The sequence below is a fragment of the Moschus berezovskii genome, chromosome 11, assembly GCF_049115385.1.
Source record: "Moschus berezovskii isolate FMDL1 chromosome 11, NW_MosBer_1.0, whole genome shotgun sequence".
Classification (NCBI taxonomy): Eukaryota; Metazoa; Chordata; class Mammalia; order Artiodactyla; family Moschidae; genus Moschus; species Moschus berezovskii.
In genome coordinates, this window is record NC_142470.1 from 63,413,635 (window position 1) to 63,433,106 (window position 19,472).

Genomic DNA, 19,472 nt, shown 5'->3' on the forward strand with positions numbered 1-19,472 from the left:
GATAGTCATGTACATCATAAAGATGACCGAGTGCTGAAGATGTGATGGTTTTGAATTGCAGTGCTGGAGAAGACTCTTGAGAGTCCTTGGACAGCAAGGTGATCAAACCAGTCAATCATAAAGGATATCAACCCTGAATATTCATTGGAAGGGCTGATGCCGAAGCTGAAGCTCCATACTTTGGCCATCCGATATGAAGAGCTGTCTCATTGGAAATGACCCTGATCCTGGGAAAGACTGAGGGTAAGAGAAGGAGGCGACAGAGGATGACATGGTTGGATGGCATCAATGACATTATGATTGCATCATAATGGACCCATTATGACTCAGTAGACATAAGTCTGAGCAAGTTCCAGGAGATGGTGAAGGACAGGGAAGCCTAGCGTTGTGCTGCTGTCCATGGGTTTGTAAACAGTCAAACATGACTGAGCGACTGAACAACAGCCTTCTTTATGGTCCCACTCTCACATCCGTACATGACTACTGGAAAAACCATAGCTTTGACTACTGGCCATCATAAAGTCTATAAACAATAATTGGTGGAAAGGGTGTGGAAAAAAGGGAAACCTCTCACACTGTTGGTGGGACTGTAAATTGGTACAGCTACCATAGAGAACAGTACGGAGGTTCTTTTAAAAACTAAAAACAGAGCTACCATATGAACTAGCTATCCCACTCCTGAGCATATATCCGGAGAAAATCATGGTTTGAAAGGATATATGCAACCCAATGTTCATTGCAGCACTGTTTACAATAGCTGAAACACAGAAGCAACTTAATCTCCGTTGACAGATGAATGGATATACATCCACAATGGAATATTATTCAGTCATTAAAAAGAATGAAATGTCATTTGCAACAACATGGATGCACCTGGAGATTATCATACTAAGTGAAGTAAGTCATACAGATACAGGCAAGTATCATATGATGTTTATATACAGAACCCCAAAAAATGATACAAATGAGCCTATTTTTATTAACAGATACAGGGAGAATTGAAGAGGACTCTCCCTTGTGGGGCCTCAGTTCTTCTTAAGAACGCCAAGAAGAATCTGAGGTCTTATAAGAACACCTCAAGGGAGAGGTGGGCCAAGCCAAGAGAGGCACTGGTGCCAGAATGAGGTTGTACAGGGATTTTCAAGAGAGGGCTTTTATATACTCATTTAGGCATGTGTGGACTGACAAGTTTTTATTTGAGATTTCTCATTTCTTGAGGTAAAATTGTATTGCTATAAACTTCCCATTTATTTTTTAATTAAAAAAATTTTTTTTTAGTTTTTAAATTTTAATTGGAGGCTAATTACTTTACAATATTGTATTGGTTTTGCCATACATTGACATGAGCTTTCTGCTGAATTCCATAAGTTTTGGACCATTGTGTTTTCATTTGTCTCTAAGTATTTTTTATTTCCTCTTTGATTTCTCCAGTGATACAATGGTTATTGAGTAGTATATTATTTAGCTGCCATGTGTTTGGGTTTTTTAGAGGTTTTGTCTTACAGTTTATCTCTAATCACATAGTGTTGTGATCAGAAAAAAATGCTTGATATAATTTCGATTTTCTTAAATTTACCATGGCTTGCCTTGCAGCACAGCATGTAGTCAATCATCGACAATGTTCTATGTGCACTTGAGAAGTCTGCTGCTTTTGGGTAGAATGCTGTATAAATATCAATAAAGTCCAACTTGTCTAAAGTGTCATTTAAGGTCTGTGTTTCCTTATTAATTTTCTGTTCAGATGATCTGTCTATTGATGAAAATAGGGTACTAAAGTCCCACACTATTATTGTGTTACTGTCAATTTCTCCCTTTATGTTTATTAGTATTTGCCTTACATATTGAGATACTTCTATGTTGGGTGCATATATATTTATAATTGTTCTATCTTCTTCTTGGATTAAACCCTTGATCATTATGTAGTGTCCTTCTTTGTCTCTTATAATAATCTTTGTTTTAAAGTCTATTTTGTGTGATATGAGTATTGCTACTTCATCTTTCTTATGAATTCCATTTGCACGGAATACCTTCTCCTACCCCCTTTACTTGCAGTCTGTAGATGTCCCTAGGTCTGAGGTGGGCTCTTCTGGATGACATATATATGGGTCTTGTTTCTGTATCCACCTCAGCAAGTCTATGTCTTTTGGTTGGTGCATTTAATCCATTTACATTTAAGGTAATTATTAATATGTATGATCCTATTCTTATTTTCTTAATTGCTTTGGGTTTATTTTCTGTAGGTAGGTCTTTTCCTTCTCTTGTGTTTCCTGCCTAGAGAAGTTCTTTTAAGATTTGTTGCAAAACTGGTTTAGTGGTTCTGAATTCTCTTATCTCTTGCTTGTCTGTAAAGCAACTGGGGTGGGGTTTAGATATCAGCTTGAATCTTTTTCAGCTAGGCCACCCCTCAGTTGCTCATGCCTAACTTCCTACCTAAAAATTTACCAAACAGAAACTGACTCACAGACTTAGAAAAAACTTATGGTTATCAAAAGGGAAAGGTAGCAGAGAGGAATAAACTTGGACTGTGGGACTGAGAGACACAAAATACTATATTTTAAATAGATAACCAACAAGGACTGACTGTATAGCATAGGGAAATCTGGTCAATATTCTGTAATAACCTAAATGGGAAAAGAATTTCAAAAAGAACAGATATATGTATAGTTTCAGCTGAATCACTTTGCTGTACACCTTGAACTAACACAACATTGTAAATATAGTCGAATATAAAATAATTTTTTTAAAGTAAATGCATCTTGACTTATGATATTTTCAACTTACAATAGGTAAGTTAAGGAAGATCTGTAATTTACTATGCAACAATAGATAACTTACACAATCATAGATTGAAAGCCAGTGTGGGCATTTTTTAATGACCTCATCAGGTTAATTTGTGGGGAAGTAATATAAGCCCTTCCTTGGTGAAAGAAAAAAATAAACATTCTGCTGATGAGCAATATACTTGGTGGGCCCACTGATGATCCCTGTATGATGTGCTCAAAACCCTGTATTTGTGTGTTTTTAAAGAATATAAATGGGATTATATATTATTTATATTTGCTTTTTTAAACTTAAAAATATTTATTAAAGAGGTTTCAACATATGCCAATAGCATTCTTTTTTACTCTCGCATATTTTTCTGTAGTATAGACATCGAAGTTTATTTAACCTTTTCCTTATTTATAGCATATAAACTGTTTCCAGGTTTTCATTGTTATGATCAATGCTAGAGTTATATCTTTGTGTCCTTGTACACATCTCTTTATGTACATGTAGAATTATTTCTACAGGTTAATTAATCTAGAAACAGAACTTTGCATCAAAGGGCTTAGGCATTCGGAAGTTTTATACATTTCAAATTCTACCTAAAAAAGGTTCTATCCGTTTGAACACAGCATATTGAACTCATGTGTTTATGATCCCTCCTTCTCTCTGAAATCCCCACTGAAATGACAGTGACATGTATAGAATAGATACAAATTATAGGTATTTTTACGAAGAAAAGAATAGAGAAGAAAATAGAAAACATGAAGAGTCAACGTAAGAGTAGCCAACAAAGAGTGTAATATAATGAAAAAGGAGTGACATCAACATCATGGTAGTGCGAGTCTCCTTTTTGTCCCTTCTTTTTAAACAGACACAAACAAGAGTGCCTCTGTGGGCAAAGCGTGATCTATCAACATAAACCAAGGGACCAGGGAGAAGTCTCACCTACCTGTTCATCTGGTAGTACATAAATCCTTGGTCTGGTTTGCAGAATCAGCAGAGTGAGCAAACCTGCCCCAACAACTCCCAGCCATAACTGGGGAAAACCTGGAGATTTCTGACTTGGGAGAATACCCACAGATGAGGGAGAATTTGCAAAATTCCAGCCCTATGGAGGTGATCAGAGCACACCACTGGAGGGAACACACACACACACAGACAAGTCTGAATGTAGCAGAGAGGGAAAGAGGAACTTGATCAGCTCTGCCCCTCCCCACAAGCTGACACAGTAAGAGACTGAACTATCTCATGATGACTTCACAGGTGAAAAGGAGATGCAGTGAGTGCGCCCCAGCTGTACCAGATGCTGCACACAAGAAATCCGCTTTTCTCCAGCAACAGTAAGAGTACTGGAAGCGGGAACCTCCATTACTGGGAGGCAGGGGAGAGATCAGTTCAGTTCAGTTCAGTCGCTCAGTCGTGTCCGACTCTTTGTGACCCCATGAATCACAGCACACCAGGCCTCCCTGTCCATCACCAACTCCCGGAGTTCACTCAAACTCATGTCCACAGAGTCGGTGATGCCATCCAGCCATCTCATTCTCTGTCGTCCCCTTCTCCTCCCGCCCCCAACCTTTCCTAGCATCAGGAAAGTCTAAATAAGAACATCAAAAGGCACTCAAGGGTCATGGGTCCTGCTGTCTGTGCTCAGAGCTTCAGCAGGAAGTCCACTTAAGAGCCCCTGGGAGGCTCAACCAAGGATCTCCCCACTAGTGAGTGGTCACCCTCAATGTCCCAAGAACTGAAACCATACCTCCCCTCACTCTAGGGTGGCTTCTGTGAGCAGAGTAAAAGGAGCAGGAGTGAGCACAGTAAAAGGAGCGCTATGACAAAAACAAGGATCTGTTGGCAAAAGAGAAAACACAAACTTGAGCTGTAGCTCTACTTTCTGGAAAACAGAAGAGGTTTCTAGCAGCCAGCCACGTGAGCTGTAAGAACCACAGAAGTCATAAAAGCTTATGAATTCTGCCACACGAGGGAGCAAGAAGTGCAAAGCAGGTGTATAAATAGGAGGCTAGAGAGAACCCCAGATAGAGCAGGATTAACAAACGGTATATACCCTATCTGAAGGCAACTAGCAAAGATTTGAGGAAGTGTCTGACAACAAGAAAGGAAGAATCAAGAAAACCCATCACCAAAAGATAATAATCCATCAATAACTGAGCTCAAAAGCAGAAAAAAAATTTATAATTGAGCCAATAAGGAATTAAAAATAGCTGTTTTGAGGAAACTATAGACTACAAGAAACAACAGAAGACAATTCAATGAAACCAGGGGGGAAATATATGCACAAAATGAGAAATTCAGCAAAAAGTTAAAAACCATAAAAAAGAACCAAACAGAAATTCCAGAACCGAAGAATGTGATGATTAAAATAAAAATGCAATAGAGAGAATCTGCAGCAGGGTGGATCAAAGACTAGCAACCAGGAAGACAGTGATTTTGAAATAACCCAATCAGAGGTGAATAGAGGAAAAAGAATGAAACAGTGGGAAGAAACTGCACAATCTATGGGATTCAATCAAACGTACAAATATCTAGCATAGTTGGAGTTCCAAAAGGAGAAATAAGGGGCAGAAAGTTTATTTAAAGAAACACTAGCTAAGTACTTCACAAACCTAAGGAGAGACATAGATAATCCAAGTTTACGAAACTAATAAGTCATCCTACTATCTCAAAGCAGAAGACTACCAAGAACCCATTATAATGAAATTGTCAAAAACCAAAGAAGAAGAGAGAATCCTTAAAAAGCCAGAGGAAAAAAGATAGTAAACTTGCAAACGAACCCTCATTAGGCTATCAGAAGATGCATTAGCAGAAATGCTATATAGGTCAGGAGAGCATAGAATGATATATTCAAATTGTTGAAAGAAAGAAAGCCAGCCAAGAATATTTTATCTGGGAAAGTTATCCTTCAGATATCAAGGAGAAAATATGCTAATTGGTGATGTGCTGTGCTATGCTTAGTCACTCAGTTGTGTCTGACTCTTTGTGACCCCGTGGACTGTAGCCTGCCAGGCTCCTCTCTCCATGAGGATTCTCCAGGCAAGAATACTGGAGTGGGTTGCCATGGCCTCCTCCAGGGGATCTTCCCAACCCAGGTATCAAACCCAGATCTCCCACACAGCAGGCAGATTCTTTACCATCTGAGCCACGAGGGAAGCCATTGGTGACATGAAAATATATTAAAGCATAAAACACACCTGTAAAGGTAAATATATTGTAAATACAGTTTCAGATTTTGAAAACTCTAATTCTGTAATAGCATGGTGTGTTAACCATTTAACTGCAGCTTAAAGGTTAAAGAGGGTTAATAACTATAACACTATAATCTGTTAAAGAATACACAATATTAAAAAGAGGTAAACTGTGACATCAAAATGTAAAGAGGGGAGTAAAATGGTGGATGTTTCACATGTGAACAAAAAACTTTCAGTCTTTCACCAGTTAGTATGTTAGCTTTGGGCCTGTTGTATATTGGCTTTATTATACTGAGATGCATGCATGTGTGCTAAGTCGCTTCAGTCATGTCCAACTTTTTGTGAACCTATGGACTGTAGTCTGCCAGGTTCCTCTGTCCATGGGATTCTTCAGGCAAGAATACTGGAAAGGGTTGCCATGACCTCCTCCACGTGATCTTCCTGACCCAGGGATCGAACCCTTGTCTCAGGCATTGCCTGCATTGGCAGGTGGGTTCTTCTACCACTAGAGGCACCCGAGAAGCCCATACTGAGATATATTCCTTTTATACTCAACTTGTTTAGGGTTTATCATTAAGGAAAGTTGTATTTTGTAAAATGCTTTTTCTGCATCTATTGAGATGATCAAGGAAACAGAAGGAGATGAAATCATCATCTTACAGAGATACCTGCAGTCCCATGTTTATGGCAGCAATATTCACAACAACCAAGATATGGAAACAACCTATCAACAGACGAATAGATTTTAAAAAATGTGATATATATTATTATTCAGCCATTAAAAAAAGGAGATTCTGCCATTTATAACATGGATGGACTTCAAAGGCATTATGCTAAATTAAATAAATCAGAGAAAGACAAATAATATATGATATCAGTAACACGTGGAATCTTAAAAAGTTGAACTCATAAAAGCAGAGTAGAATGCTGGTTACCAGGGGCTGAGGGGTGGGAGAACTTTGGATATGTTGTTCAAATGTACCCATTAACAACTAGTAGATAAATTAGTTCTGGAGACCTAATGTACAGCATAGTCATTTTACACAACAATATTTATTATAGACTTCAAAATTTCTAAGAGACACGATCTTAATTGTTCTCATCACAAAAAAGAAAGAAGTAATTATATGACATGAAATAGGTGTTAGCTGTGATTCATGGGGTCGCAAAGAGTCGGACATGACTGAGCGACTGAAATGAACTGAACTGAACTGAATGCTACAAGAATGATCACGCAGCAATACAGAAATGTATACCTTTATACACTTATAAACCTTAAATCTATACAATGTTATATGTCAAATTATATCTCAATTAAAGAAATGAAGGAACGAAAGGCGGGTAGAAGGAAGGGAAGGATGGAAGGGAGGGAGGGAGAAAAGAAAGAAAGGAAAGAAGACAGAAGGAGGCTGAAATATTAGAAGAGTACTGTTCAGTTGCTAAGTCGCTAAGATTCTTTGCAACCCCATGGACTGCAGTTCCCCAGGCACTTCTGTCCTCCACTATCTCCCAGAGTTTGCTCAAATCATGTCCATTGAGTCAGTGATAATCGCATCCTCTGCCACCCACTTCTCCTTTTGCCCTCAATCTTTCCCAGCATCTGAGTCTTTTCCAGTGAGACAGCTCTTCATATCAGGTGGCCAAAGAATTGGAGCTTCAGTTTCAGCATCAGTCTTTCCAATGAATATTCAGGGTTAATTTCCTTTAGGATTGAGTGGTTTGATCTCCTTGCAGTCCAAGGGACTCTAAAGAGTCTTCTCCACCACAGTTCAGCACTCAATCTTCTTTATGGTCCAACTCTCATATCCGTACATGACTAGTGAAAAAACCATAGTTTTGAATATACAGACTTTGTCAGCAAACTGATGTCTCTGTTTTTTAATACACTGTCTAGGTTTGTCATAGTTTTCTTCCAAGGAGCAAGTCTTTTAATTTCATGGCTGTGGCACCATCCACAGTGATTTTGGAGCCCAGGAAAATAAAATTGTCACTGCTTCCACTCTTCTCCTTCTATTTGCCATGAAGTGATGGCAAAAGAAAAAAAATCTATCAAATCATCATAATCTCACAACCTGAACATAACTACACACTATGAAGTACAGTGAAGTGAATTTTCTCCCTTCTTTCTCCTATACATATTTATATTTACTTGGTTATTGTCAGTTTATATACAACTTATTTATTTTTCTCTGGATATACTTTTTGGTTGCTTTTACAATGATTTTTTTAAGAGTAGTTTTACATTCATAGGAAAATTAAGAGGAAGGTACAGAGATATCCCGTATACCTCCTAACCTTACACGTGCAATAGCTTCCCTCATTATCAACATGTCCCAGCAGAGTGGTACATTTGTTACATTTGGTACAATTACCACATTTATTACGTGAAAACTACATAGACACAGCAATGGCAACCCACTCCAGTACTCTTGCCTGGAAAATTCCATGGACGGAGGAGCTTGGTAGGCTGCCGTCTATGGGGTCGTGAAGAGACAGCGACTTCACTTTCACTTTGCACTTTCACACATTGGAGAAGGAAATGGCAACCCACTCCAGTGTTCTTGCCTGGAGAGTCCCAGGGACAGGGAGCCTGGTGGGCTGCCGTCTATGGGGTCGCACAGAGTCTGACACGACTGAAGCGACAGCAGCAGCACAGACACATAATAACCCAAAGGCCAGTGGTTATACCAGGGCTTGCTCTTGGCAGTGTACTTTCTATCAGTTTCAAAAAATGTATAATGACACATATCCATGGTACAGAGCATTTTTACTATCCTAAAAATCCTGCGCTCTACCTATTCACCCTTCTCTCCACGGATATATAGTTTATATAATGTAAATGTCTTTCTGTATTGCTCCATAGTCTTCCAGTCAATCATACCTAATAATGGCTACATAGTATTCTACCCAGTGATTTCACCACACAGTACAAAAACAGTTTCCTACCTTTGAATATTTAGGTTGTTATAAATTTCTTTTTATGTTAAAAATGATGGGAGGAGCATTTTTGTGGTTAACACTACTTCCTTTTTTCCTTCTTTCACTTACAGCTTTTATAATGGATTCCCAGAATAGAAATCTTCATGTCAAAAGGGTATATAATTTTATACCTCTTAAAATACATTGCTAAGTGAATGTTCAAAAATGGTACATTAATTTGTCTTGCCAACAGCTATGTATGAAATTACCACTTTCACCAAACTCTCCAAGAAGATATATTCCAACTGTTGAAAAATTTTTTTTAATTTTTTGTCAGTAAACGGTTACTTTATTTCACAAAAATTTATTGTGAGTCTCAATGCCTTTGACCTAGAGACATAAACATTCTTAGCCCTCACCAGATTTCCATATAAAGCGGAATACTAGAAAATAGAAATTATAATACTTTCTTAAATCCCCAAACTTGTGACTATCAATTAAGTAATGGTGGGCTACACTCCCTCATTGCTGAGATCATCTCCCTCAGGCCAATCTCATAGGAACAGTGATTCAAATTCTGGTTAAATATTACATGGCCTGTACAGCTATACTGGCAGTTAAACATCCAAATATTGGTTAAAAAGAAAAATAATTCCCCAAAACTTATTCATTGAAAAAATTACCATAGGCAAAGTTAAATGACAAATGCTAAACTGGGGGAAATATTTGAAATATGTAACAGAGATGAAGAGCTAATATATAAAGAGTACCTAGAAAAAGCATTAAGAAAAAGACAATAAAGGAAATGAACAAAAAATATTAATAGCTCACAGAAAAGTAACTACAAGTGGTTCTTTAAAGCATATGAAAAGATGCTCACTGAAAGCAGGGGTTGGCACTCTATGGTTCACAAGCCAAATCTGGCTAGCTAGCTAATTTGCTACTTGCACACAGCTATGCCCATTCATTTACATTTTGTCTATGTCTGCTTGCATGCTACAACAGACTTGAGAGTTAGAATAGAGACTGCATATGGCCTACAAACCTAAAAATATTTACTGTCTGGTTTTTTAAAGAAAAGTTTACTGACCTCTGTGACCTGGAGAAAAAAATTAAATGACATTTATATACTATTTTTTTATCTATCAGACTGTCAAAAATCCAACAGCTTGAAAATACTATAACAGGGTCTTCTCACACATCTTATGAACAGTAAATTTGTGAAACTTTTAAAATGGCAATTTGGTAATACTTATCTTAAGCAGTAATTTATTTATACTTGGTCAAGCAATTCTACTTTTGAGAATTTATTTTACAAATGCACTAGAACGTGTATGTATACCATGGTTATTTATTGTGGGTTTGTTTTCCTGTTCAAAAAGATTTGAATCATTCCCACTGGAGGACTGGTTAAACCGATTCATCTATATAATGAAACTGTATGCAGTTGTCTGAAAGAATGAGGAAGCTCTCTATATACTGATATTAAATACTTTTATAATATATGTTCAGTGAAAAAAAGTTAAGTACAATACAGTACATCGGATATGCTGCTGCTAGGATATGCTACCTGTCTATAAAAGTGGGGAGGATGAGACTGTTGGGCTCAGAGTTTCTTACATCTGCACAATGAGGAAAGGTGCAGAGAAGACTGGTAATACATCAAACTTTGGGACTGGAAGGAGGGGGCAGCTCTGGAGTAAGACCTCTTACTATATGTCCTTTTTTTGTGTGTGTGTGGCTTTTCTTTTTTTTTTTTTACAGTTCATAAATTAAATGTACAGTGAATAAGTTCTCTGAAATATTTCAATATTTCTGCAGGTTTAGTAACATCATAAAATACATTTCAACTAAAATTCACAAATCTAAAAACCTGTTAGGCATTTTTAGGCATTTTAAGTTGGAAATGAAGACCAATGTTACATCGTAATATGCCAATTACAAATAGTACTTCAAATAGCAAATACTACAGTTTGTCCCAAACTTTAAAAACTATTCATGAACTCAACACTGAACTATTGATGGCTATGAGAATTGTTTCCTAGCCTTTTTGAAAATTTCAACCCATTTACGTTTAAGGTAATTATTGATAAGTACGATCCCGTAGCCATTTTCTTTATTGCTTTGGGTTCAAGTTTATACACTCTTTCTGTGTTTCCTGTCTATAGAAGATCCTTTAGCATTTGTTGGAGAGCTGGTTTGGTGATGCTGAATTCCCTCAGCTTTTGCTTGTCTGTAAAGCTTTTGATTTCTCCTTCATATTTGAATGAGATCCTTGCTGGGTATAGTAATCTGGGCTGTAGGGTATTTTCTTTCATCACTTTAAGTATGTCTTGCCACTCCCTTCTGGCCTGAAGAGTTTCTGTTGAAAGATCAGCTGTTATCCTTATGGGAATCCCCTTATGTGTTATTTGCTGCTTTTTCCTTGCTGCTTTTAATATTTGTTCTTTGTGTTTGATCTTTGTTAATTTGATTAATATGTGTCTTGGAGTATTTCGCCTTGGGTTTATCCTGTTGGGGACTCTCTGGGTTTCTTGGACTTGGGTGATTATTTCTTTCCCTATTTTAGGGAAGTTTTCAACGATTATCTCCTCAAGTATTCTCTCATGGTCTTTCTTTTTGTCTTCTTCTTCTGGGACTCCTATGATTCGAATGTTGGAGCGTTTAACATTGTCCCAGAGGTCTCTAATATTGTCCTCATTTCTTTTAATTCGTTTTTCTTTTTTCCTCTCTGTTTCATTTATTTCTACAATTCTATCTTCTAGTTCGCTTATCCTGTCTTCTGCCTCTGTTATTCTACTGTTTGTTCCCTCCAGAGTGTTTCTGATCTCATCTATTGCATTATTCATTGTATATTGACTCTTTTTTATTTCTTCTAAGTCCTTATTAAATCTTTCTTCCATCTTCTCAATCCTTTTCTCCAGGTTATTTATCTGTAACTCCATTTTGCTTTCAAGCTTTTGAATCATTTTCACCATCAAAATTTGAAATTCTTTATCAGGTAAATTCCCTATATCTTCTTCTTTTGTTTGTGTTGGTGGGCAATTATCTTGTTCCTTTACTTGCTGGGTATTCCTCTGCCTCTTCATCTTGCTTATATTGCTTTGCTTGGGGTGGCCTTTCCCTCTTCTTGCAGTTTGTGGAGTTCTCTTTATTATGTAGTTTCTTCGCTGTGTGTGGGGTTGGACGGGTGACTTGTCCGGGTTCCCTGGTTAGGGAAGCATGTGTCGGTGTTCTGGTGGGTGGAGCTGGATTTCTTCTCTCTCCTTTAGAAGACAATGGGCTGCTTTTCTGGGAGCCTGATGTCCTCTGCCAGTATTCAGAAGTTGTTTTGTGGACTTTACTCCGCGTTCAAATGTTCTTTTGATGAATTTGTGGGGGAGAGAGTGGTCTCGCCGTCTTATCCCTCCGCCATCTTGTTCCTTCCTCCCCAGAACACTGGATTCTTATATTCCACTTGGTCGTGGAGTAGCTCTTCACAGCTGCTCCAGCAAGGTGCAGCCGCTGTACCTTACCTTGGACGAGGGGTATCTCCTCAAGGCTGTCCCTCCTGCTTTGAATGTGGATCAGCTCCTCTCGGCCCTCCGGTGCCCAAGCAGCCACCGCCTCCTGGACGTGGTACAGCTCCTCTCGGGCACCGCCCTAACCCTGGGCGTGGGGCAGCTCCTCTCAGCCACGATTCTGCACGTGGTCGGTTGCGCCGCCGGAGCCGGGCATCTCTCGCGTCTGCGCGGCCGGAGCCGGGCGTCTCTCGCGTCTCTCTTGTTTACATTTTATGTATGTGTTCCTGTCTGTCTCCCTACTTGACTGTCTTCAAGATGTGGCTTTTCTGAACAAACTCAAGAGCAAGTCACTATATGTCCTTTTATATTATTTGATCATTGAACAATATTTATTCAGTAACTTGTTGAATACCTAATAGGTGCCAGGCCCTATTCTTGTGCTAAGGATACGGTCGTCAATAAAAGAAACACAAATCTCTGTGCTCCTGGGAGCTTACATTCTAGTAAGCTAGTAAAGAGATAGATAATAAACAAGATAAATAAAATAGGTGGTATGTTAGATGGTGATAAGGAGAAAACAGAGAAAATAGGAAAGAAGATATGCTGTATTGAATGTATGCTAGAGGCAAGGAAGTTAACAGAGTGACCAGAATCTCACTAAGAAGGTGATTTTTAAGGAAAAAAAATCTAAAAATAGAAGAGTGAGGCTGGAGAATGTATTATCAATTAAAAACACTGAATTAAAAAAGAGCAGCCATTCAGTTTAATTTTTCAAACAATGCTCTTAGAAGTTATTAATTATTATTGATGAGATTATATCCTAATTTTAATTTACTGTATTATTATCTCAAGAGGGTGCTTTCAAGTAAACAAGAAGTGTTTACTGCTCCAATTCAAGTGCTGAGATAGAGGAAACTAAATGTGTAGGGAGAACACATGGATGGTCCTTAGGTGGATGGGCACCTAGGTCAGAATCGGGAGTGAGGAGAGAAGATAGCTGAGTGAGTTCTAAAGACTAGGAAGGAGTTAAAAAAATAAAAAATAAAGACTAGGAAGGAGTTAGCCAATCCAAGACTGAGTGAAAGAATTCTTGGAAAAGGAAATGACTGTGCAAAAGCAAAGAGATGAGCAAAGGCCAGGCAGGTGTTCAGAATAACCAAAGTGAGGTCTTGGCCAGGGAGGACTATAACTAAATAAGAGTATGGAGACGCCACGGTAAGCATTAAAACCCCTGGTAAGCCATATAAAAAACTGCAGATTGGAATACCTCAAACTATCCCTAAATCCCTTCTCCCTTGCTTGTCTCTTTTCTAGCATGTTTTCTAAATCCCAGCATGACTGACATCTTGGAATGGTTAACTCTTTGTCATTGGGGTTGTCTTATGCATTGCAGTATGTTTCTCTACCCACTAGATGCCTGTTATTACAACCAAAAATATCTCTAGACATTGTCAGAAATCCCGTTATAGGGCAAAATCACCCCTGAATAGGAACCACTGGTCTGGAAGTTGAAAAAGCTAGAATTCTCACTTTTCCAGCCTCCCTTGCAGCTAGAAATCACTATGTGACACAGGTCTAGCCAATGAAACGTGAAAGGTGGTCTACTGGAACTTCCTTCCTTTTTCATCCTTTCAATCCTTACTTGAAAGGCAAAAGCAACAGCAGTAATTTTGCAGCCATGAGATGATAAGCATAAAAGAAAAACCACGAGAGTCAGAGAAGATGGCCCCTACATTTGTGAGCTAATGCTACAATCACCTACCTCTAGACTTCTCCCATAGGAGTGGGTTTGATAACTCCTATGCATTTAGGCCACCAAACTGAAGGTTTCTATTGTTTGCAGCTGAAAACAATCCTAACTGTTAAAGCATACAAAACTGTTTGGATTATTTCCTAGATTCTAAAAAGTAAAAAGAATTTCATCATCATATCTACATTTTAGAAAGACCATTTTACTACAAAACACAGCCAATAGAGCTTGGTAGACCATGGAAAATACCATTATGGCAAATCAGGCAAAAACATGAATGAGCTTAAGTCAACTCAGGGATAGTGGGAATAAAGCAGAAAGAATGCATTTCAGGGACATTGAAAGGTGAAATGGATCTTATAAATGAAATTGTAAATAATTGGATATGTGCAGTGAAGAAGCTATATCAAAGGCTAAAACTCATACTTCTGGTGTAGGTGATGTCCTAGATGGAACACAAAATATCAGGAGCATATTTAATTTGTAAATGATGTTACTGACAAGAGATTAATTTCCAAAATATACAAACAGCTCATAAAGCTTAATATTAAAAAAAATTTTTTTAATGGGCAGAAGACCTAAATAAACATTTTTCCAAAGAAGACCTACAGATGACCAACAAATACATGAAAAGTGCTCCATACTACTAATTATTAGAGAAAGGCAAATCAAAACTCTAATAAAAACCAGTCAGAATGGCCATCATTAAAAAACCTGCAAATAATTAATGCTGGAGAGGGTGTGGAGAAAAAGGAACTGTCTTAACACTGTTGATGAGAATGTTATCTGGTGCAACCACTGTGGGAACAGTATAGAGGTTCTTTAAAAAACTAAAAATAGAGTTACCATATGATTCTGCAATCCTACTCTTGGGTATATATCTGGAGAAAACTTTAATTTGAAAAGACACATGCACCCCAATGTTCAAAGCAGCGCTATTTACAATAGCCAAGACATGAAAGCAACCTTTAATGTCCATCAACAGGTGAATGGATAAAAATATGGTGTGTATACACACACACACCAAAGTGGACTGTTACTTAGCCATTAAAAAAAAAATGAAATGATGCCATTTACAGCAACATAGATGGATCTAGAGATTATCACGCTAAGTGAGGCAAATTAGAGAAATATAAGTATCTTGTTATATCACTTATATGTGGAATCTAAAAAATGATACAAATGAACTTAACTACAAAACATAAATAGACTCACACATAAATAGATTCACAGACACAGAAAACAAACTTAGAGGGACCTCCCTGGTGTTCCAGTGGCTAAGACTTCATGTTCCCAAGGCAGGGGGCCCAGGTTTGATCCCTGGTCAGGGGATTAGATTCCACAACTAAAGATCTCACATGGCACAATAAAAATTGAAGAGCCCACGTGCCACAACTAAGGCCTGGCACAACCAAATAAATAAAAATAGATATTTTAAAAAACAAACATGGTTACCAAAAGGGAGAGGCAAGAGAAGGATAAAATAGAAGTTTGGAATTAACATATACATACTAATACTACTATATATAAACCAGGTAAACAACAAGGTCCCACTGTATAGCACAGGAAACTATACTCAATATCTGGTAATAATCTATAACAGAAAAGGCTCTGAAGAAGATTAATATATATATATTATACACATATATTTAAAGAGGATAATATTCCATTCCAGGCCAAGTTGAATTTGAAATGCTTATGGCACATCTAAATGGTAATGTTCTTGACATTTAGATACTTAGCTAGAGAAGTCAGAAAAAGAGTAAAGCAGTGGTATATATATATGTCAAATTTTTAAATTCCAATAAAATAACATTACTTACTACAAAAGTAATATCAGTGAAGTATAGAATACTTAATAATACAGCTTAGCAAAAGAGAATTAAAAATACACAGACATATTCATACAATCCCAGCATCCAGATACAGTTTGTAGTAAAAAAAATACATATGCATACAATTCATATACATATGAATATATGCACTTAACAGGATTATACTGCATGTGCTGTGTGGTAACAGGCTTTGTTTACTTAATAGCACATCATAAACATCTTTCTATTTAAATTAATATTCACCTTTTATGATTTCTTTTTTTACTATTATAAATAGTTCTGAGACAAACTGTCTTCACAGTAAAATTTTGGCCCATAACCTTAATTATTTCACTAGGATAAATTCCTACTTGTGGAATTGCTGGCTAAATGTTGTTTTAAGGCTTTTGACAGGTGTTCCCAAATCATTTTCTGGAGAGTCTGTGTCAATTCATAACCTCATCAGCACATGTGTAAATACTCATCTTCCTACACCTTCTCCAAAACTGAAATTATAAATATAATCACTCAAATATTTGACAATTTTATAAAATAAAAATGTTAACCTGTTGTTTTTATTTTGTATTTAATTTCTAAAACCTGAGCTGCTTATGTTTTTCAGCAATTTGTATTTTTTTCTTGGCAAACTGCTGATTCTCATCCTTTGCCCCTTTTCTTTAAAAACATTTATTGATTTGTAAGAGCTCTTTACATATTAACTTTAACCTTTCTTCATTAATGCAACATTTTATTCTTAGTTGCATATTCTGATAAATGGATATTTTAAATTACTGGAATGGTCAAGGTTTGAAATGGTGAAGAATAGGAAGAATGTGAACAATGGGAACAAGATGTACCCAAAAGCAAATAGAAAGAATGATGCAATATTAGGCTCAGCAAAGGCTGGATTCCATGACTTTCTAATTGCTTCAATCTTCAAAGTTTTAATAGTATTTGGTTTCTTGAGTGCAGAGAAAGAAAGGGGAGAAAGAAGGATTCACTTAAGAGTTGGAATTTTGCCTGTTGGTTTAGTCAGAAACGAGACACAGGAATAAGGGAATTACATGTATTAGCAAGGGTGTTGCTGAAATGATGGATCACATGAATGAGGCAATCGATAAGCTGGGAGAAACTAGGAGAGGTTAGGGGATATTATATTCACCTTTGAGAAATGAAATATTTCCTGCCATAAATCACTAAATTCTTTAACTTGGAGTATCTGGTTTTAATTAACAATCATCTTCTGATGTTAAGACTACCTGCTCCTTGTTGCTGAACTTCTATATAACTTGGCTCCTCTCTCACCTCCTGGGAGTTCTCTCAGGGTCACTTGAAATGCTGTCTTCCAGGCTTGAAATCCCCCAAATTTCCACTGAATAAAATATTACTCTCAATTTTTATTAACAGGTTGTGAATATTTTTTAAGTCAACACTTTCATCTTTTAAATGTTTTAATTCATTTCCTTTATAGTCAGGCAGTGTTCTAAATCACAATTGGAATGAATTTTTAGCCACCAAATCTACTTACTAGTTCTAATGCATTTTATTTTAGCTACTCTACTTTCCATTTCTTGCATTCTCTTTTTATCTCAGTCCATACTTAAAAGAAAAATTATTTTCCTGTCTCCTAAGCAATATTTAATTCCAGAATATGGAGTGGGAAGTAAAAAGTTTGAAGAAGAAAGAAAAACAGGGCCATGTACCCTTTCACCTTAAGATCATAAGACACATGGTAAACACCAGGGCATTCAATGAGTTACCACATTCAATGATCACAACTCAGGGTTATGCTGGCCAAAATGGAAATCTGCCAGGTACTTCCTGTGCTGAGAACAGTTTCAAAGTCCAATAGCCTGTTTGTTCTCATCAGAGATATTTTCTTACAACAGCTTATTTTCAAGTGTCATCTGAGACCTTGGAAACTTCAACCCTCCCTGCCATTCCCCACTTCATTTTGGGGTGTCTTCACTATAGAGTTGAGGAGACCATTATTCAATTGCTTGTGAAAACATGATACCATAGTTTCAAATATCTCTTTTCCAGTTCCAGTGTCCTTTCTCCCCAGAACAGCCTAGAAGAAAGAGCAGAACTGAGATTCCTTTGATGTGTGGGTACCCAGGTAAGGAGGCTCCTGGCACTAGAACTTCTTTTTGATACTGAGCAGGGTCCTGTGGGTCTCCTGGGCACAAAGCCTTTCTATGTCCCCCATTTCTTTGATTACAGAAAATAGCCTTCATTCAGCCTCCATGACCTTTGCTGAGTTCCAACGGGTAGATTCTAGCAGTTGTTAATTAGGGAAGGGAGAGAATGTAAGACCAGAGAGAAATAGTCAAGAGAAACAAGTTATTCAGCCTTGGGGCACAGTCCTGGTTCCCTATCAACAGATACACACAATATCTTTGAGCTGTTTCTCAGATACTGAAACCCCCCTCCAAGTGGGAAAAATTAACAGTTAATGATGGTATGCTGACCACAAGTATGTAGACCCAAATTAGTTGGAACCTGAAAGTTTATGATGCTGCATCCTGCTTACCATCAACCTATCAGAAGAATGCCTATGAGCTGATCATGCCCTCTTTGAACAATTACTATGAACTTTCTATCTTCTCCAAGTGGGGACACATAGTTTTTTGAGGCAGGAGTCCGCTGTGTCCCCCTTTGCCTAGCAAAGTAATAAAGCTATCCATTTCTACTCCACATAAAACTCTCTCTGAGATTTGATACGGAACCAGTTTATAGAGAAGCTGAGCTTTTGGGATCACTTTGGGAGGTGAGGAGCTGACTGATGACCTGAGCCTTTGCTGATCTGAGAAGGGAGAACCCTGGATTTGATCCATGTGAAGATGACATGCTGAATCTTGCCAACCACTAAGGAGCCAGCCAAACTCCTGAGAAGTTTTACATTCTAAAATCAGATTGCACATCATCCAAGATGCTCTCTCAGCAAGAAGCCATGAACTTCCTTTATCCTCAATCCTGGCTCAGATTTGACATTGTAAATAGAAAAGTCAGGTTTTGTATCTGAACTCTGAGGTCATGACATGGCAACCCTGACTAGAGAACTAGAACGTAAAACCAGGCTCTCAAAGGAAATGTATTCAGAACCTCAGTCCCTTCTTTTTTATACAATAGAGACATTAAGATAAAAGTCAACTACCAAAGCTTAAAAACTCACTCAAGCAGCAGAAAATCAGTTTGGTCATTCACACCACTGAGCATTTTCATGTATTTTTAAAAATTTTCAGCTTTATTGAGGTATATTTTCATGTATTTTTAAATGACTCCTTTTCTATGTACAGCACCTGTTCTCAAGAAATGATCTTGAGAAAGTCAGCCATCTTCCTAAAAGAAGACAACCTGGAATCAAGGAAGAGGCAAATATGAGACTCTCCAGACTCACATACTTTTTGTTTCCATGTCTCCCAGAGAGTTATCAAACTTCTCCACATAGCCCCCCAAACACAGACCACACACACACACACACACACACACACACACACCCCTAAGCAGAACACACACA

The 19,472-nt window shown here is 37.6% G+C and overlaps 1 protein-coding gene across 4 annotated transcripts in view; it reads right to left on the minus strand.

Annotated features, from left to right (window-relative positions):
* The window catches only part of EVA1A (eva-1 homolog A, regulator of programmed cell death), a 62,557-nt gene that overhangs the window by 7,153 nt on the left and 35,932 nt on the right, over positions 1–19,472 (minus strand). Inside the window, exon 3 of one of the 4 annotated variants that reach the window (XR_016038587.1) lies at positions 16,057–19,309. The exons of the other annotated variants lie outside the window; for them this stretch is intronic. The gene's annotated coding sequence lies outside the window, so the exon portion shown is untranslated. Of the gene's footprint in view, positions 1–16,056; positions 19,310–19,472 lie in introns of those variants that run through there. 4 annotated transcript variants of the gene reach the window in all.